General features: G+C 41.7%; 1 protein-coding gene across 11 annotated transcripts in view; it reads right to left on the reverse strand.

The window, feature by feature from the left end:
* Positions 1-21,789, reverse strand: part of capn15 (calpain 15) — a 322,263-nt gene that overhangs the window by 232,474 nt on the left and 68,000 nt on the right. For 4 of the 11 annotated variants that reach the window (XM_087997884.1, XM_087997882.1, XM_087997883.1 and 1 more), the window contains one exon: positions 17,258-17,340. The exons of the other annotated variants lie outside the window; for them this stretch is intronic. The gene's annotated coding sequence lies outside the window, so the exon portion shown is untranslated. The remainder of the gene's footprint in view (positions 1-17,257; positions 17,341-21,789) is intronic. 11 annotated transcript variants of the gene reach the window in all.

Consider the following 21,789-nt stretch of genomic DNA (forward strand, 5'->3'; position numbering starts at 1 on the left):
TTTCAGAGAAGCCACATTTCAAAGTAAAATTAAACCATCACCCTATCTTTCAGAGGGAAGCACATTCATCTTCCAACACCATAAAAATACATTCCTTGGCCAGTTACTCCTGTGCTTTTTAGGGGATTGCTGTGCATACAAAAGGACTCTCTCATTTGTCTACAACATTGATTTTTGATTCCACTCACCCAAATGATGCGAGTTGTAATATCATTGAGATGGGACAGGCACTATACAAAGGCAAACTCTCCCTTTGGCTTGTGCAGGCATTGTACATTTGCAATTGTTGGATAGTTGCCACATCAGCCCTTGGTATAAAGGGAAAATTTGGCACAAAGGAAACTAAAACATAACAGATAACTTGTAATTAGAAAGAATTCCTCAAGACAAACAGCTCGTAAAATTTTACATTTTCATTTTGTGCATTCACACCGACAGTTGATTTCACCATTCCTCTTATGAAGGCTCTGCCCCTTCCAGATTATTGCTTCCACTGGTGTCAGTCGTTCTAACACCTTGCCAACATGACCACTGCTTCTGCTGATTCCTCTGGGTCTTGGTGAATCCATTCCTGTCCTCTCAAACATATTTCAATGGGTATGAGAGCAGTGGCTGATTTATGGCCTCTCTCTCGTTCAGCAATGAGCAAGGTGACTGCAATCTCCTCATTCCTGCCCTGGCTGAGATCAACAAAGCTTACTGGTATACAAAACATATCAGAACATGCACATAACCATGAGCGCACTGAAGTAAAAGCATTACATGCTTCAATACAATTGAGATTATGGACCTCAATCCTAGAGCCACATCATCGCCAGTGGAAATTCCCAATGAAGACTCAGAATGTAAAGTCAATTCTAGTAAAATGTTCAATATTTAGTTATATGCTTAAAATACAACCAATGTAGTTATTAATCATGTATGAGCTACAAAATCCACAGGAAGTCATAAACGACTGAGTTCCCCAGCTGCTGCTTGAGGTAACCCGGAAGAAATTGGTACACCAAACACTCAACTTTTAGATTTGGGTCACTCACACCTCATCACAAAGAAAAGGTCAAAAGAAATTGAAGGGAGGGAACTTCAAACAAATCACATTCCATTTATTATACTAAGTGACTGTCTGCATGTTAAGCCCAGAAGACCATTTAAAAAAAACAGAAACAGGAGGTGGTTGTTTGGCCCTCCAGCCTGCACTGTCATTCAATAGGATCATGGCTGACCGAAACTCCGCACGTCCACTTTCCTGCCCTTTCCCCCATAACTCATACCCTGTCAAGCCACTTCAAATCCTTCATATTTCAATGAGGTCACCTCTCAATCTTCTAAATTCTAATGTGTGAAATCCCAACCTGTTTGACCTTTGCTCATAAGACAATCTCTCCCTAATGGAGATCTTCTTAGTGAACCTTCTTTGAACCACTTAAATAATAACTGGTCTTCAATAAGGGGACAGAAGCTACTCACAGTACCCCGGGTGTAGTCTCATCAGCACATTGTACTATTGTAGTAAGATTTCACTATTTTCATACTCCAACCCCTTTAAATAAGGGTCAACATTCTACTGGACGTCCTGATTACCTGCTGCAGAAGTGTTTTGAATAGATCCATAGAACCATGAACAGTACAGCATAGTACAGGCCCTTCGGCCCTTGATGTTGTGCCGACCTTTTATTATAGAGTCATAGAGATGAAAACAGACCCTTCGGTCCAACCCGTTTATGCCGACCAGATATCCCAACCCAATCTAGTCCCACCTGCCAGCACCCGGCCCATATCCCTCCAAACCCTTCCTATTCATATACCCATCCAATTGCCTTTTAAATGTTGCAATTGTACCAGCCTCCACCACTTCCTCTGGCAGCTCATTCCATACACGTACCACCCTCTGTGTGAAAAAGTTGCCCCTTAGGTCTCTCTTATATCTTTCCCCTCTCACCCTAAACCTATGACCTCTAGTTCTGAATTTCCCCACCACAGGGAAAAGACTTTGTCTATTTATCCTATCCATGCCCCTCATAATTTTGTAAACCTCTATAAGGTCACCCCTCAGCCTCCGACACTCCAGGGAAAACAGACCCAGCCTGTTCAACCTCTCCCTATAGTTCAAATCCTCCAACCCTAGCAACATCCTTGTAAATCTTTTCTGAACCCTTTCAAGTTTCACAACATCTTTCCGATAGGAAGGAAATCAGAATTGCACACAATATTCCTACAGTAGCCTAACCAATGTCCTGTACAGCTGCAACATGACCTCCCAACTCCTGTACTCAATACTCTGACCAATAAAGGAAAGCATACCAAACGCCTTCTTCACTATCTTATCTAACTGCGACTCCACTTTCAAGGAGCTATGAACCTGCACTCCAAGGTCCCTTTGTTCAGCAACACTCCCTAGGACCTTACCATTAAGTGGATAAGTCCTGCTAAGATTGGCTTTCCCAAAATGCAACACCTCGCATTTATCTGAATTAAACTCCATCTGCCAATTCTCAGCCCATTGGCCCATCTGGTCCAGATCCTGTTGTAATCTGAGGTAACCTTCTTCGCTGTCCACTACACCTCCAATTTTGGTGTCATCTCCAAACTTACTAACTGTACCTCTTATGCTCGCATCCAAAGATCAAACAAACAAACCTACATACCGTTCATTTTAGTATTATCCATGTGCCCATCCAAGAGTTGCTTAAATGTTCTAATGTATCTGACTCTACTACTATCGCTGGCAGTGCACGGTCTCCACGTACCCACCACCAAGTCCCTGACAAAAACTGAAATTGCTGAAAAAGCTCAGCAGGTCTGGCAGCAACTGTAGAAAGTAATAAGATTTAGCGTTTCGGGTCCAGTGACCCTTCCTAAGTCACCCAACGTGATATGCTAACGCCGACTTCTCTTCAGAGATGCTGCCAGATCTGCTTAGTTTTTCCAGCAATTTCTAATTTTGTCTCTGATTTACAGCATCCACAGTTCTTTCAGTGGTTTTCTTTTACCCCGAAGTCCCTTTTGTGTTGCAGCTTTCTGCAAATTTTCTCCATTTAAATAATTCTATTCTTTAGTTCTCTCTACCAAAATGAGCAATTTCACATTTTCCACATTATACTTCATTTGCCAACTTTTGTCCACTTACTTAACCCATATAGCAGAGAAAAGGCCCTTCGAGTCTGGACTGACAATAACTACAACTGGAAGTGTGCTAATCCCAATTTCCTGCACTTAGTTATACAGATGTACAGCACTGAAACAGACCATTTGACCCAACCCATCCATGCCAACCAGATATCCTAACCTAATCGAGTCCCACTTGGCCCACAGCCCTCTAAACCTTCAGTATTCATGTATTCATTCAGATACCTTTTAAATGTGGTACTTTTACAAGCCCCCACCACTTCCTCTGGCAGCTCATTCCACACACGCACCACCCTTTGCGTGAAAAAGTTGCCCCTTAGGTCTCTTTATCACCCTAAACCTATGCCCTCTAATTCTGGACTCTCTCACCCCAGGGGAAAGATCTTGTCCATTTACCCTATGCGTGCCCTTCGTGATTTATAAACCTTGAAAAAAGGTCACCTCTCAGCCTCTGATGCTCCAGGGAAAACAACCCCAGTCTATTTAGCCTCTCCTTATAGCTCAAATCCTCCAACCCTGGCAACATCCTTGTAAATCTTTTCTGAACCTTTTCAAGTTTCACAACATTCTTCCGATAGGAAGGAGACCAGAATTGCACGCAATATTCCAAAAGTGGCCTAACCAATGTCCTGTACACCTGCGACTCCACTTTCAAGGAACTATGAACCTACACTCCAAGGTCTCTTATTCAGCAACACTCCCCAGGACCTTACCGTTAAGTGTATAAGTGCTGCTCTGATTTGCCTTTCCAAAATGCAGCACCTCACATTTGTCTAAATTAAACTCCATCTGCCACTCCTCAGCCCATTGGCCCATTTGATCCAATTGTAATCTGAGGTAACCTTTTTTGCTGTCCACTACACCTCCAATTTTGGTGTCATCTGCAAACTTACTAACTCTACCTCCTATGTTCACATCCAAAACATTTATATAAATGACCCAGCACTGATTCTTGTGGCACACCTGTGGTCACAGGCCTCGAGTCTGAGAAACAACCCTCCTCCACCACTCTCTGTCTTCTACCTTCAAGGCAGTTCTGTATCCAAATGGCTAGTTCACACTGTATTCCATGGGATCTAATCTTGCTAACCAGTCTACCATGAGGAACCTTGTCAAATGCCTTACTGAATTCCATATAGATCACATCCATCACTCTGCCCTCATCAATACTCTTCGTTGCTGCTGGCAATGGAACTAGATTGGGTTGGGATATCTGATTGGCATGGATGAGTTGGATGAAGAGTCTGTTTCCGTGTTGTACATCTCTATGACTCTACCTTTTCAAAAAACTCAATCAAGTTTGTAAGACATGATTTCCCACGCACAAAGCCATGCTGACTATCCCTAATCAGTCCTTGCCTTTCCAAATACACGTCAATCTTGTTCCCCAGGATTCCCTCCAACAACTTGCCCACCACTAACATCAGGCTCACTGGTCTATAGTTCCCTGGTTTTCTTTACCACTTTTCTTAAATAATGGTACACATTAGCCAACCTCCAGTCTTCTGGCACCGCACCTATGACTATCAATGATCCAAATATCAGAACAAAGGGCCCAACAATCACTTCTCTAGCTTCCCACTGAGTTCCAGGGTACACCTGATCAGGTCCTGGAGATTTATCAACTTCTGTGAATTTTAAGACATCCACCACCTCCTCCTCTGTAATACGGACATTTTTCAAAATGTCACCATGTATTTCCCCACATTCTATATTTTCCATGTCCTTCTCCACAGTAAACACTGATGTAAAGTACACCTCCACATCTTACTCACCCTATCAATGCCTCTCATACTATTGTACATCTCAGCCTTCTCTGTTCTAAAGAAAAGAATCCAAGCCTATCTAGTCTCTCCTTATAGTTCAATACATGTCTCATACCCTTGAACGCTATGATATTTCCAGTGATCACTCAATTTCTTTTAAAGATTGTAAGGTTTCTAGCCTTTACTACCTTCTCAGGCCATGCATTTCAGATTCCCACCACCCTTTGAGTTAAAAAGTTTTTTCTCAAATGCCCTCTAAATATCCTCCCCCTTACCCTAAAACGATGCCCTCTCATGATTGATCCCTCAACCAAGCGGAATAGCTATTCCAACAATCCTGCACCATTAGCTGTCTAACTAAAGAGCAATGCTCCAAAAGTTTCTACTTCCAAATAAGGCTGTTGGACTATAACCTGGTGTTGTGTGATTTTTAAACTTTGTCCACCTCAGTCCAACAGCGGCATTTCCTTCAGCCTTCTCTGCTCTAAAGAAAATAATCCAAACCTATCTCGTCTCTCCCTGTATGTAGCTCAATTGTTCCATCCGAGGCAACATCCTGGGTGAACCTCCCTTTTACCCACTCTAGTGCAATTACATCCTTCCTGTAGTGAGATGAGCAGAACTGCAGCTGTAGCCTAACCAACACTCTTGTACAACTCTACCATCACTTCCTTGCTCTTATACTCTATGCCATGACTGTTGAAAACAAGTGTTCTCATATGCTTTCTTAACTATCCTGCTCATGTGCTCTGCCAACTTCAGGGGTCTGTGAATAATGACCCCAAAATCCCTCTGTTCCTCTGAGCTACGCAGCATACTGCCATTTATTATATAGGTCCTAATTTTGCTTCTTCCTTCAAAGTGCATCACCTTGAACTTATCAGGGTAAAATACTATCTATCACTGCTCTGCCAATCTGACCAACCTATCTACATCTTTCTACAGAACAATTAATCATCCGACCAATCTTGGCATCACCTGCAAACGTGCTTAACATTACCCCCCCACCAAACAATATACCAAACAATAAGGGTCCCAGTATTGATCTTTGTGGTGTACTGCTGGACACTAGCTTCCAGTCACTCGGACAGCCTTCTACCACTACCCTTTTTGCTCTATTACTAAGCCAGTTTCTGATCCATCTTGCCAAGTTTCCATGAATTCCATATGCTTGAACCTTTTCAGTGTCCCAAGTGGAACCTTGTCAAAACCTTTGCAAAAATCCAGAAAATCTACATCAATTGAACTTCCCTTATCCACACACTTGATTACATTTCCGAAAAACTCTAACAAATATGTTAGGCATGGCCTCCCTCTGTTTCCTGAAGAAAGGCTTATGCCCGAAATGTCGATTCTCCTGATCCTTGGATGCTGCCTGACCTGCTGCGCTTTTCCAGCGACACATTTTTCAGCTCTGATCTCCAGCATCTGCAGTCCTCACTTTCTCCCTCTGACAAAGCCATGCTGACTATCTCTAATTAACCCATGCTCTTCCAAGTGGATATTAATTCTCTCCTTCAGAATTTTCTCCAATGAACTTATTGCTCTTCTATTTGCTCCTAAAGGGTACATGTTGGACCTATACCCTCCCCAGCTCCTTTCTGAACACCACCTGTTGCTCTGCTGTAAACTTATCTGCAAAGTGTTGTTCCAAGTCAACTCTGGCTAGATCCTGCTTTACTTTAATAAAAATTGTCTATCCTTAATCCAAAGCCAATCTTTTGCAAGCTATTTTTCCTTGTCCAAAACAAATTTGAACCATACCACGTTGTGGTTGCTAATGTTCCACAACTGCCATATTGAATACTTGTCCGGCTTCATTCCCCGGAACCAGATCCAGCAGTGCACCATCCCTTGTTGGGCCTTCTACGTATTAATGCAAACAGCAACATTTCAATAAATCCACCCCCTCTAAATACTAAGACAATCCCAATTTATGTTGGGAAAGTTGAAATCCCCTATTATATTTACCTAATTATTACTGTTACAAACCTCTGTACTGTCTACATATATGCTCCTCTATTTCCCACTGACTTTTTAGGGCCTATAATACACTCCCAGTAATGTGACTGCGCCCCGCACCCTCCTCTCTCCCCCCCCCACCAACTTAACATTCCTACATTCTACCACAAAGCCTTGTTTGAAGACCCTTCCAAGATATCATCAGTCCTTATTGCAGTAATTGACTCTTTAAATTACCAATGTAACTTACTTAATGCCTCTAAACTGCTTGTATCCCCTTTGCAAATTGCCTTTCCACTTTTTTTTGTCTGCAAATTTGGTTACACTATATTCTGTAGAACAGAGAGCTGAAGTCCTTCAGCAGACTGAGAAGTGATATAAAAGTATGAGTCAATCCAGAGTCAGATCCAACAATATTTTATTACTTTATCTTTTGTTTATCTTTGCTTTTCCCAAAGTTAACCGACCAAAACTTTGTGCCTAAACTGCGTTTGGAGTTCCAATCAAAAACAAGGTTGAGTAGCCAAGTTTGATCCATGCAGATGACAGCAATGATCCAGAAATGCTCAGGACCTCCCAAAAGTTGAGACAGGAGGAAATTGGAGTTGGAAACAGTGCCCATTTGCTTTTAACAACTAGTATCTAACACATCCTCTCAGATTAACGTTGCTAGGATTGAGTCAAACTACATCCAGATTGTTTACAACTCATATTTCCCTAAAAGCTTTTAAAAGCTAAAATTGAATAAATCAGTTATGTGATCCAAAGCTTTAGATCATTCATACTTTTTCACAAACTGCAAAACAGCAATGGTCATATTTCACTTCCTACTGTTTTAGATTTAATAACCAACATAAGCAATATCTGTACACTCTTCCATTTTGTACTATACAGAGAATCAAAGGCAGATTTTCAATTATTTCTTTTGATTAATAATTGATAACATTTCCTAAATTATTCACTTAGTTCTTCAATTTTTATGGGAAACAGTAATAATATTACAGCATAACTGCTTTGATGTTTACTGTTCTTCTTCTAGGCATTCCCCCTGGATGCAGGATGACATGTTTCCAATCTGATTTGAATTATTATGAAATGGCTAAGTCCAATAAATGATCAGCAGACACTGCCACATGCTGTTAGGGGATTTTCGAAGGATTGGACAGATGGATTGGAATTTATTTTACTCCCTTCATGCCTCTGCACATTCCTGACAAAGTCTTTCATTGTGCTCAGTGTCTATCGAGCTCAAGGACAGAAATCGTAGGCTCTGGTGCTGCTGTTAGCCACAGGCTTCTCCCAGAACAGAAGCTCATCGCCAGTTCAAAGTACAGTGGCCCTGCCCTTGGCTCAAGCACTCAAGAATTGTGGGCCCCAGAGCCTCTCTCTATTTGGTCAGGCACAAACCAAGTTTCCCACAAGTTTAACCTTTTTACGAGTGCTCGGAATATATACCTAAAGTATTTTCTTGTACTCCTAAATGTCTCCTGTGACCAAACCTAATTAGAGCAGTTGCTTCCAAGTCTGGTATGAATACCATGTCCCTCTCAACAAAGATAGTTATGAGGGATTAGCAACTTGATGCTGGGCAAGCTTCTTTCGCAAACGATGTTGCTGTGGGACCTCCTTTCTTGGCATGGGGCTTAGAGGATCTTGCAAAGGTATCTCTGTTGAGCTTTTCCAGTACTTTGAAGGCACTGCTGCAGGACATTCAAGTCTCAGAAGTACATAGAAATGCAGAAATCACTGCTGTCTAGTAAACCGTTACATAAGTCTCAGGTTTGCGTTCCTGGTCCTCGAATATTCTTTACCTCAGTCAACAGAGCTGCCACACTGGAGCAATGATAAATTTGATCACCTTTATGTCTGCCTTTGTTGAGAGGAGACAGGTGGTCCACATTTTCTAGAATCTTGCTGTTGATTTCAATCAACAGTTGGGGGCAAACAGAGACATTTTGCTAAAACAGCTAGGCAGAAGAGGATTTTAATTTTGAGCGTTCACTGAAAGGCCCATGTTCTCCGACTTCAGATTAGAAGTCGATAATGGAACTAAATTTATGATTAAGTGCACTCAAGTGTCATCTTAGATGGTAATAGTTTTAGTTTTTGGATTAAAGGTTGCATAAGTTGAACAGTTCCTATTTGTTATGAAGTTTATCTTCATGTGGATAACCTGCTGGAGGAGAGATGCAGACTGCAATGTGGAGACTGGAAGAGAAAGACTGACACCACGACACAGCCTTGTTTGATTAAGGTCTGTCCTGTGACATGGTTTGTGGTGGTTGCAGTAAGCAAAAGATACTTATAAATTTTTCTAGGACAACCAGTTTGCGAAGAATGCTCCTGACAAAAGTTGAAAGGTTTTATGAGGTGAAATAAGATCTAACATGGTGTGCTCATCTTTTTTCTGCATGAGTTGCTAAAACATTGAAGATCATATCAATGGTAACTTTCATTGGGTGGAAGTTGCTGAGGTGGTTGAGAAAGATCATTGTAATGATCTTCCTCGTAGTAGATGGCAGAGAGACTCCCCTGCAGTTACAACATCAAACTTGTTGAACAGTCCCAGCATCCCCTAGATTTGGCATGCATTCTTCTTCCCAGAGAAAGATGCAAGCTTGTATCCATGCCCAGGCTGCATCTCTTCCATCTTTGAGAAATTCAGCAAGGATTCCATCAACTCCAGGACCTTAGTTGTTTTGAACTGTCAAATAGCGTTTTTCACTTCCATTCCAGATCAGGAAGTGTCAACACCAAGCCAAATGGGGTTTTTAGGAATGGATTGAAGACATTTGAATCAAAAACTGGGTGTCAGTTCAGCGGTTCGTCAAACTATCCCTCCAACAAATAATGACTGCCAATGTATCTTTGAAGAATTCTCTTTCATGTTTGGCTCTCAGCAGTATGGGCCTCAAGTGTTCAGATCTTGATTTTGGCAGTGGAAGAAACCAAGCATGTCATTGGTATCTGTACATTACTGGATCTCCAATACTTTTTCTTCCCATTATCTGTTCTTTATGTCATGAGTTGTATACCATTGTTCTTTGCTGCCTGTAGAACTGCTTCTTTTTTCTTTAACCATGATTGAATTTCCAGTCAATGAAAGCTCTGTGTTTTCTATCAATTAAGTCCTGAATCTCATGGATATTTTTGGCAAACCAGAAACTATGGTTCCTGGTAGAGAGGTGTTGTACTGGCAGACTTTAAGGCTGACCAGGAACCAAGGGCTTGTAGCTAGAGATTAGTAATGAGATGTTGAATCAGAATAGTTAACTTGATGGAATGTTTGAGACCTATGATGTCAATTTTCTTGGTGCACTGTCTCTGTTGCTTCCACTATTTTGGTGCCAGGCTGATGGAGATAGTAGATTGGATCAGGTGGTGACAAAATCCTCAGTCATCAGTACTGGTCATGCTGTGGATGTCATGGACACCAGTGTCCCTCAACGTTTACTATGGCTGTTCACTTCTCTTGGTACACTGTGCAAATTATGTGTTAGCTATCCACTGCAACAGTCAACCCAACAACTATTAGCAAAGATGCACAGCTGACGAGATTTAAGCTATACACATCCATGGGTACAGGGAAGAGAATTGCAGGAAACTCTACCTATTCACACTGGAATTCTGACATTACAGAACAAGTAATTATAATTTCATCCTTACCATGTCATATTAGACTCCCACCCACACAAAAAAAATCACTGGCATGCAAATTAAAACATCAGCAGAGACTCAAGTGCTCTTAAGAAACACTAAATAGATACATGGATAATGCAGGTCACCTGTCCCTTTAAACTAGCGAATGAAGATCATTGCTATACAAACCAGGTCATCAGAAAGGAAATTGTTGACTAAAATACTCTTGTCTCTGAACCAAAAGGTTGTGGGTTCGAGACTCACTCTAGAGGTTCAGCCCATAATCCAGACTGACACTCCCAATATAGAAGAGAAGTGCTCTGTATGTTGTCTCAGATGAATGTAAACAAAAAAAAAACCACAGCAATATTTCAAAGAAAAATAGGGGAATTCTGCCCGGTGTCCTGAGCCAATATTTATCCCTCGATCAGTGTCATTAAAACAGATGGGTTTGTCTTTGGCCCATTACTAGTGTGTGATCATTCCCTGCAAAACCATGTTGGACCAATAATAATGACAACACTGCAGAAGTACTTCACTTGTTACAAAGCCATTAGGATATCACGCAATCACTAACGGCGGTATATCTTTATATTTCACCAGTAAAGTCTGAGTAAAATCAGCAATTTTATTCAGTCAACTTTCACAATAAAGCATTATTGCAATTTCTACTCTCCTACACTACACTCACTAAGGTAATGCTACAGCTCTTTACAGGTTAAATTAACAGATCTGTGCCATCTATGTAGCAGTGAAATACTCTAGATATAACCAAAAATTCCACAATTAGAGGCCTTGGAAACAGGAAACCAACACATTGTTATTAATAGAAATCCCAGTCAGTCAAAACTTAAACTCAGTTTAACTGTAATTCTTTATACAAATCAGACAGGATTCAAGTCACAATTGAAAACACTCATGGCAAAAATGCAAACCTCTTCTTTCAACAGTGTTGTGCTAATCTACAGTCACACAGCCTCAAGCAACAATGATACAGCAGAGGCAGTTTCTTGCTCCTCTATTGTGATCACAATTAGCTAGGCCCGATGGCTACCTGCTGACAGGGAGCATAATCATCAATGCTCCACTAATGTAGTTGGACGGCCAATCAGCCCACCCAGGGACAGAAAAGGTTGCACAAAATTAATCTTTTCTGCATTTACTTTTGTATTTATTGACAAGGATCGAACTAAAAATGAGCAATTCCCATTTGCATTGGTACACGAGATTCTGACAAACAGATACACAGAGCTGAGATCCCCCAAGTTGAAGACGATCTATTGTGAGATATTTAGCCATATGCAGAAAATCTCTGCCAACACCACAGCCAAAATAAAAATACTGCCAATACACCTGGATATCCCACCATATCAGGCAACAGGACTTTGTGTGAGAACCTCTCTGGCTATGTCGACGGCATCTTGAAACCCATTGTACAGGGGACCCCCAGCTTCTGTCGAGGCACTGCAGACCTCTTATAGAGACTCAGCACCCGTGGAGCAGTCGAACCAGGAACAGTTATTGTCACAATCGACGTTTCAGCACTCTACACCAGCATTCCCCATGACGATGGCATTGCTGCAACAACATCAGCACTCAATACCAACAACTACCAATCTTCAGGCACCCCCCGCCAACTCATTTGCTTTATCCTCAACCACAACAGCTTCACCTTTGACAACCAGTTCTTCATCCAGACACACGAAACTGCCACGGGGGCCAAATTTGCACCCCAATATCCCAACACTTCCATGCACAAGTTTGAACAAGCCTTCTTTGTTACACAGGACCTCCGGCCAACACTATACACCAGATACATTGACAACACTTTTTTCCTCTGGACCCATAGCGAGGAGTTGCTGAAACAACTGCACAGTGAGATCAACAGATTTCATCCCACCATCAGACTTACCATGGACTACTCTTTAGATGCAGTCTCATTCTTGGACACATGCACCTACATAAAGGACAGGCACCTCAGTAGCTCACTCTACCTCAAGCCCGTGGATAACCTCACAATGCTGCACTTCTCTAGCTTCTACCCTTAACACAGTAAAATAACCATTCCCTACTGACAAACCCTGTGCAAACAAAGAATCTATTCAGATGAGGAGGAATGCGATGAACACCTGAAGGTGCTGAAGTATGCCCTCATAAGAACAGGATGTGATGCTCAACTTATTAATCACCAGTTCAGACATGCCACAGTGAGAAACTGTAATGATCTTCTCAAGAAACAGACACAGAATACAACCAAGAGGGTAGCCTATGTTGTCCATTACTCCCGGCAGTGGAGAAACTACATCATGTTCTTCAGAATCTGCAACACAATATCGATGTGGATGAGCACCTCGCCAAGACCTTCCCTATACTTCCACTTCTCACCTTTAAAAGGGTTGGAGGATTTGAGCTCTAGGGAAAGGCTGAACAGACTGGGGCTGTTTTCCCTGGAGCACGGAGGCTGAGGGGTGAGCGTATAGAGGTTTACAAAATTATGAGGGGCATGGATAGGGTAAATAGGCAAAGTCTTTTCCCTGGGGTCGGGGAGTCCAGAACTAGAGGGCATAGGTTTAGGGTGAGAGGGGAAAGATGTAAAAGAGACCTAAGGGGCAACTTTTTCACACAGAGGGTGGTACGTGTATGGAATGAGCTGCCAGAGGAAGTGGTGGAGGCTGGTACAATTGCGCATTTAAATGGCATTTGGATGGGTATATGAATAGGAAGGGTTTGGAGGGATATAGGACTAGATTGGGTTGGGATATCTGGTCGGCATGGACAGGTTGGACCGAAGGGTCTGTTTCCATGCTGTACATCTCTATGACTCTATAAGGGCCAAACTTTAAATAGATCATTGTTCATAGCAAACTGCCCAACCTTCAGGACAACATCAATCACAACACTTTAAAATCCTGTCATGGCAACCACTGCAAGACGTGTCAGAGTGTCAACACAGATACAACCATTACAGGTGGGGACAACATCCACCACGTGCGCGGCAGGTACTTGTGTGACACAGCCAACGCTGGCTCTGTCATACGCTGCAGGCAAGGATACCAAGAGGCAGGGTATATTGGAAAGACCAAGCAGACGCTATGACAACAGATGAATGGACACCATACAACAATCGCCAGACAGGGATGTTCCCTCCCAGTCGGGCAACACTTCAGCGGTCAAGGACATTCGGCCTCAGATCTTCAGGTAGCCGTCCAAAGCGGACTTCGGGATATGCCACAATGCAGAGTGGCTGAGCAGAGGTTGATAGCCAATAGGACAGCCTCAACTGGAATCTTGGGTTCATGTCAAACTACAGGTGACACACACACACGGTCACACAATCACACTCATCAAGACCCTGACTCATACACACTCTCACGGGCATATACTCTGTCACACTCGCGTACGCACGCACACACACACAAACTCACTCTCGCTCACACACATGTATCTGCAAATGCAAATTTGCCTGATAGATTCTATTTTGTTCAAAAAGCACACAATCTATAGTAGTCAGTCATATGACATTTTATAAATTCCTACATTGGAAATAGAAGCAGAATGACTCAAAGTTGGGATACAGAAGACTCTAACCTCACACTTATAATGCATTGTCTGAGCTGAATTGTCACTTTTGTTTTCCATAAAGCCTTAAATTAGCTCAGGACTGTGACTTTAAAGTAGTTCTGGGATTTACATATTAAAATCACTCAAAACCTGCATCCCTATTCCAAGTAATTAAAGACTTCACAGCAATCTAGGTATGTTCAATACTTCGCATCAGTTGTATGAAACTTTGAATGTTTACAATAAATTCTGTATCCTATGATCCTGCTCCACGGTTACCTGACAAAGGAGCAGTGGTCCAAAAGCTTCTACTTCCAAATAAACCTGTTGGACTATAACCTGGTGTTCTGTGATTCTTAAACTTTGTCCAGATTGCCAGGACAAACAGTCAAGTGACAACTTCTAAGCAAATCCAGAGAGTGGTACAGCAGCAATCCAAGTCATGGGCAATGCATCAACCCTAACACGAGGCAGGAAAGGAACTTCAGCATAAAATCTCACATTTGATTAAATATTGTCACAGCAGGCTGTAAAGTCAATTCTGAATTTTAGGAGTTGTTAGCAAGTATCATCTGTAGACAAAGAGGAGGCTGGAAGAACACAACAAGCCAGGCAGCAGCATGAGGTGGAGAAGTCGACGTTTCGGTATAACCTTTCTTCAGGACTGGAGGTGGGTGTAGGGGGAGCTGCAGGTAAAGGGGATGGTGGGGTCAGGGTAGTGAAATGGGAATAAGTGAAAACATGCAGAGGGTGCAACCTGGTTGGGTCAATGGGAGGAATAAATCCGGGAAATGGCTGGGTGGGGTGGCAGGGAGGGCAAGAGCCTGGAAAGGGAGGTTGAGTCCTCCTGGCTGTGGGCTGCCCAGGCAGAGGTGCTGTTCCTCCACTTTGTGGTTGGGTTCGTTGTGACAATGGAGGAGGCCACGGATGGTCATGTTGGAAAGGGAATGGGGAAGGGGAATTGAAATGGGCGATGACTGGGAGGTCCGTTTGGCCTCTGCGGGCCCAGCTGAGATGAACCGTTCCCTAAGCTTACGTTTGGTCTAACCGATGTAGAGAAGACCACATCAAGAGTAGGTGAACCTCTGTCTCATTTTCTCATTGGAAGGACTGTTTGGGGCCCTGGATGGGGGTGAGGAGGTGGTGTACCAGCAGCTTTTGCATGTTTTCTGGTTGCAGGGGAAGGTACCTGGGGGTTGGTGGGAAGAGTGGTGCAAACCAAGGACTGTTGAAGGGAAAGGTCCATGCAGAAGGAAGAGAGGGGTGCTTTTGTGGGTGGGGGGGGGGGGAGAGAAAGAGATGTTCGCAGTGGTGGGATCTAGTTGGAGTTGATGGAAGTGCTTAAGGATGATGCATTGGATGCGGAGACTGATAGGGTGGTAGGTGACGACAAGGGAGACTCTGTCTTTGTTGCGTTTGGAAGGGGGAGGGTTTAGAGCAGAGGAGCAGGGAATGGAGGCAGTGCAGTGATGGGCTGTTTAGATGACAGAGGTAGTATCCTCTGCCTGTCTTCACCTATCACCATTTCATCACGCTGCCCGCACCATCTCCTTTATCTGCAGCTCTCTTTACACCTTTGAGTTACACCCAAAATGTCAACTGCTCCATCTCCTGATGCTGCCCAGCTTGCTGTGTTCTTCCAGCCTCCTGCCTGTCTACTTTGGATTCCAGCATCTGCAGTTGTTTTGTCTCTAGGAAGTATCCTCTAGCAGCTGAGGAGTTGAGATAATGAAATTATTTATGAGCAGGCTTCTTCTGCCTCACATAACGCAGAGGAAATAAGTCAACGTGGTGCGGTCAGAATTTATTTTGACTGAGTAACAAAAGGAAAAAGAATTGATAAATTATTACAGAATGAGGCAGAATTCCTCATCATATTTACCAGATCTCATGTACAACTGCCTTTTACTTCTACATATTCTTCCCTTATTTGAAGAGTTAACTAATGGTATAGTGTTTTTGACATCATATTATTTCAGTCTCTTCAGAACATTTACCATGTTCCTATTCTAGTGACATTCTATCACACTTCTTAATCTGGTCATATGAATAAACTCTATTCACTACAACGAAGATACTGTGTTCATAGGAATAGTTACAGGCAAGTGGTCTTTAGATTTTCTCCACTGTAGTTCTGCTGGCACCTTCCGTCTGAAGATCCAGAGCAGGAACCAGCATTGCATGCACCAGGAAAACGCAACAGTTTAACTTTTAGACGTGCATTACTCTATAGCTGGTTTTGACACTAAAAAGCACGTAATAGCAGTTCCATTTCATTCCTACTCTGTATCCCCTCTCGTGACATTTACTAGTAATGTGGAAGGGGCAGCTTTTTGTAATATTTACATGTTATGGGTTTGTTAATTAATCCGAAGTCGAGACCAAGGTTAACACAGATTGATGGGATTCAAGCTAAATTGGCGAATTAGATGAACAATAGAAACTACTTTTGGATCTTACTTGGATATGGAAATGTGTTCTTGTAATCAAAATAGCAATGAGAATTTAAGAAATGGGGCGAGATATCAAGAGGATGGGAAATACAGGACAGAAGGGATAGAGAAAGAAAAAGATGAGAGAATAAAAGAGAGATGAAGAAAGAGTTAGAGATCTGTTTCTTAAAAGCACTGATTAACTGACTAAACAGCAATGCTTCCTGATGCCTGGAAGTCTTTTTTTAAGACAATTTGTGCCCCACTGCAATGATATATCAGTCATTGGTCTGCTGTCCATATGCCTCCAGCCTTAACTTAAAAGCCAAAGGCCATCAGTACTATTCAGTAGATTTGAAGTAATGAGAATACCCTTGAGTCTAGTGAGCCATTATTTTCATTCAGCGGTTTCCTACAAGCAAATGCTAATTAATACAAAGGTACTGTAAAAATTAACCTGGGCTTTCAGCAAATGCTCCTTTTTCTTCATAAAAGAATGGCAGTAGGCACAGCCATTAGCATGTCGTGCAGAATGCAGACACTGGGTCACAAAAAGGATTAAGATGCTGTGCATTGGCAAGATTGTTTCTTCCTCGCAGTAACGAATGTTTGGGTATTACTGTCTAACCCGGTGTGTGTTGCAAAAGGTTGTTTGTCCCAAGGACTGTTCTGCCTGACTAATTCCTGCTCAGGAAATCAATACACAGATATGATGCAACACAACCTTAATGCACAAAGGTCAAATGACAACCTGATATGATCAAAACCTGCCTCTGTTTCTTCAGCTTCAAGTATAACTGTGTTACTGTTTATCATATGCTTCCATCACGGACGAAGTTTGATCCAGCTCCTCACTGCATTCAGGAAACAAACAGCACCAATTAAAAACTGCTGGAAAGCTTTGTGTCTTAGAATCCGACAGAATGCATAAACATTGCGTTAGGATGCAAACTAATGTCAGACAAATGCTTAGCACACTTCCAGTAAAAACCTTAAGAGCAAGTAATGCAGAAAATTGATGACGACAACAGATAGTTAGCTACATGTAGTTCTATATACATAACCGTATATTTTTGCTAAATGGGCCCTCTAACAGCACTGAAAGGTGGTGGATGAGGGGGTCTAAGCCCCTCTTACAGTGCATCACCAGTTCAACTGAAGAATTGCTAGAAACGTTACAGGCATTATTTTGTATTAAGTCAGCTATACAGTTTAACCTGGATCATCAGAGATCATATCAGAAACCACACTATGTTCAATAAAGCTCTGTTTAATAAAGCATTAATTTTCCTCCCACCCTGAGGATAGCTACATTACAGTGGATCACTTCTCTAAATCAAGCATCATAACCACCTCCCTCTCCGCCATATACATAGCTAGATTCCCATTAATTACATTTAAATTATTCACTTCAACCACTCTTTGCACAGCAAGTTCCAACATCTCACCATTCTAAAGCTGCTTCTTCTAAATCCGCTATTGGATTTCCTGATGACTGCAAGTATTAATTGCCTCTCATTAAATCCCTCCCAAAAGGCAACATGTCCACTTTATCAAAACCTTTCATAACATTAATCACCTGTGCTAGACCACCTCTCGGTCTTCCTTTTCCAAGAGAAGAGAGCTGGCCTGTCAGTCTTTACCTGATATACATCCTCTCCAGTGCCTCCATATCCTCTTTATTACATGGTGACCAGAACTGCACATGATCTTCTAAATGTGATTCAATCAAGATTAAATACAAAATTGAAAACAAGTATACTGTAACTCACTGCCATCCAACCTATGTATCACTAAATTTACAATTTTCCTACTTTATAAAAGTCAACATCTAATTCACAAAGCATTTATGCAACTTAACTCTTCTAAGAGAGTCTAGAAAACACATGATCTTTAAATGCCCACTTTGTGACAGAGCTTTAAAATACAGCATTTCACTGAGGAATAAAACTGCTTTGTTCCCTATATAAAAACATTCCAATAACTAGTTTACTCTTGTGTACTATTCAGTTTCAGTTACCAGCCATCAATAGATACCAAAAAAGCCGAGATTTTGCCTGTCAAATATCTCCATCACCTCCCAAGCAAGTATGCTGGTGTGATGGCTAACCCCGTGTGGAAAAATAATTTTTGAAAAATAAAATATCAAAATAAACAAAATACAAAGTTGCATTGTGGATTATATTTGTAGTTACAGCTTCAGATCAGAGAGCAGAAAAATCTGAGGAACACAGGCTAGATGTAAAAAAAAAATGCATGATGTTAGTGAGTGAAGCCTTAGAAGAGTATAAAGGAAGTAGGAGTATACTTAAGAGGGAAATCAGGAGGGCAAAAAGAGGACATGAGATAGCTTTGGCAAATAGAATTAAGGAGAATCCAAAGGGTTTTTACAAATACATTAAGGACAAAAGGGTAACTAGGGAGAGAATATGGCCCCTCAAAGATCAATAAGACGGTCTTTGTGTGGACCTGTAGAAAATGGGGGAGATACTAAATGAGTATTTGGCATCAGTATTTACTATGGAAAAGGATATGGAAGATATAGACTGTAAGGAAATAGATGGTGACATCTAGCAAAATGTCCAGATTACAGAGGAGGAAGTGCTGGATGTCTTAAAACGGGTAAAGGTGAATAAATCCCCAGGACCTGATCAGGTGTACCCCGAGAACTCGGTGAGAAGGTAGAGAAGTGATTGCTGGGCTGAGATTGCTGGGCTGAGATATTTGTATCATCGATAGTCACAGGTGAAGTACCGGAAGACTGGAGGTTGGCAAACATGGTGTCACTGTTTAAGAAGGGCGGTAAGGACAAGTCAGGGAACTATAGCCTGACCTTGGTGGTGGGCAAGTTGCTGAAGGGAATCCTAAGGGACAGGATGTACATGTATTTGGAAAGGCAAGGACTGATTATGGACAGTCAACATGGCTTTGTGCGTGGGAAATCATGTCTCATAAACTTGATTGAGTTTCCTGAAGAAGTAACAAAGAGGATTGATGATTTGCAGTAACACACTCCTATTCCTCACCATTAACCAGATCCACAGCAATTTTTAACCGAAGAACTATGACATATCCAGATTTGAAGTGTGCAAGTAACTCAACGCCCCTCTGATACCACTGTTTCCTCTTCAGATTTCAATGCAACAACACTGAGCTGAAGTTTGAGATGCACACATTGTCGTTTGGGATCGCAGTGCTCTCCACAAACTCTCTCAATGCTTGTATTGTCATCCCTATCCCTAAATCTTTATTTATTTAATTATTTACCTTATATATATTTTTAAAATTAATTCTTTTTACCAAGTTCCTGATAAGTAAATTAACTTAAATATTTATATATGAGATGGAAATGTGTTGCTGGAGAAGCCCAGCAGGTCAGGCAGCATCTAGGGAACAGGAGAATCGACGTTTCGGGCATTAGCCCTTCTTCAGGAATTCCTGAAGAAGGGCTAATGCCCGAAATGTCGATTCTCCTGTTCCGTAGATGCTGCCTGACCTGCTGCGCTTCTCCAGCAACACATTTCCATCTCTGACTCCAGCATCTGCAGACCTCATTTTCTCTTAAATATTTATATGCAATACAAACCATTTGTGGTGTTGGAGGCAAGAAGCAGCACCTCCTTCAGCCTTTGCACCAAATTCTCAATATTTAACAACATTTGTGATGCTCTCTGGGTCTGCCCATTGACAACTGCACCCATTCCATCCACTTGCTCAACACCGCGCTGGGAAGGTATTGCTGGCACACATGCCTGAGTATCAAGAAACTGTGCAATTGGCAGTCAACATAAAGTCAGGGGCTTAATTTATTCCCCTAATATACCACAGATCAACACTGGGCAATGTGTGGATGCAACATAAAATCTCCTTCAAAGAAAGTTCATTCTATTTTCCACCCATCCTATGAATGAATAGCCGACAAAAAAAAAGTTCAAACATAATTAAATGCTCATTGCAAAATTAATGCTGACAATTTTCTAACACCTTAACAGGCTTAATATCATATTCATGTTGAATTTACAACTGACCAAATTTGGAAGAAAAAACTGCAGATGCTGTAAATCAGAAAGAAAAACAGAAATTGCTGAAAAAGCTCAACAGGTCTGGCAGCATCTGTGGCGAGAAGTCAGAATTAATATTTCGGGTTCAGTTCGGAATAAGGGTCACTGGACCTGAAACATTAACTCTGATTTCTCTCCATTGTTGCGGCCAAATATGGAAGAATGCTTGGACAAAGGATTAACTTGACAAGTTACCACATTGTGAAAAAAAAGGAAGCAAGATTAAAAACATCTCAGATTATGCAGGCAGAATAGATTTTAAAAACTCAAAAGAACTTCAATCTTGACTGATGGTGATGGAAAACTATTCACAATAAGGAAAAGACACATAATTACAAAGAATGACCTGATCAATTGCGGATTCAGATTGAACATCAAGAGCTACAATTTCACCGTCAGAAAGCCTTGACATCATTGCACAAAACAAAGACTGTTTTCTACTGGTTTCTCGATCTGTCCAGGCCAATGTATGAACATTTGCATCTCCACCTCAAACATGAGGAATATCATGGTTTTGCAATTTATGGATTAACTGGTACCAAGGAGACAAAGAACATAGATTTTCCTTTATTCGTTCACAGGATGAGGACGAAGCTGGCGAGGCAACATTTATTGTCCATCCTTAATGGCCTAGAGGGCAGATAAGAATCAGAGTTGGAGTCAGATATAGGCCAGATCAAGTAAGGATAGCAGCTTCCTTCCCTAAAGAACATTAGTGAACCATTGACAATGGATTTATGATCGTCATTAGATTCTTAATTCCAGGTATTTTGTTGAATTCAAATTCTTCCATCTGCTGTGGTGGGGTTCAAACCTGGGCCCCCAGAATGTTATCTGGATCTCTGGATTAACAGTCCAGCGATAATAGCACTAGGCCATCTCCTCCCCTAAGTCAGAGTCTAACTGATTCTCAATTGCACCTTTATTTTCACCATTGATATTTGATTCTGGAAAGTAAAAAGGGTATTTAAACTTTTGAAAACATAGTAGGTCATTTGTCTTCCTAAGTCCATATTAGAATTCACTCAGACCTTGAAATCATACAATGAACATTAGTGGCTGAGATCACACTACATTTATGTCACAATGATCTGCCTTGCTTTACATGAGGCATCAGCCCAGTTAAAATGTATAAAATTCATATCCTAATATTTGCACAGTTTCAACACGGTGATTAATAATCACCGAGAATCATCAGAAAACACCACCCATGATCAACAGGCTGCAGTCAGGAGAGATAAT

This window comes from Chiloscyllium plagiosum, unplaced genomic scaffold (assembly GCF_037043375.1).
Source record: "Chiloscyllium plagiosum isolate Xiang-an unplaced genomic scaffold, Cpla_swu_hap1 HiC_scaffold_20, whole genome shotgun sequence".
In the NCBI taxonomy this organism is placed as follows: Eukaryota; Metazoa; Chordata; class Chondrichthyes; order Orectolobiformes; family Hemiscylliidae; genus Chiloscyllium; species Chiloscyllium plagiosum.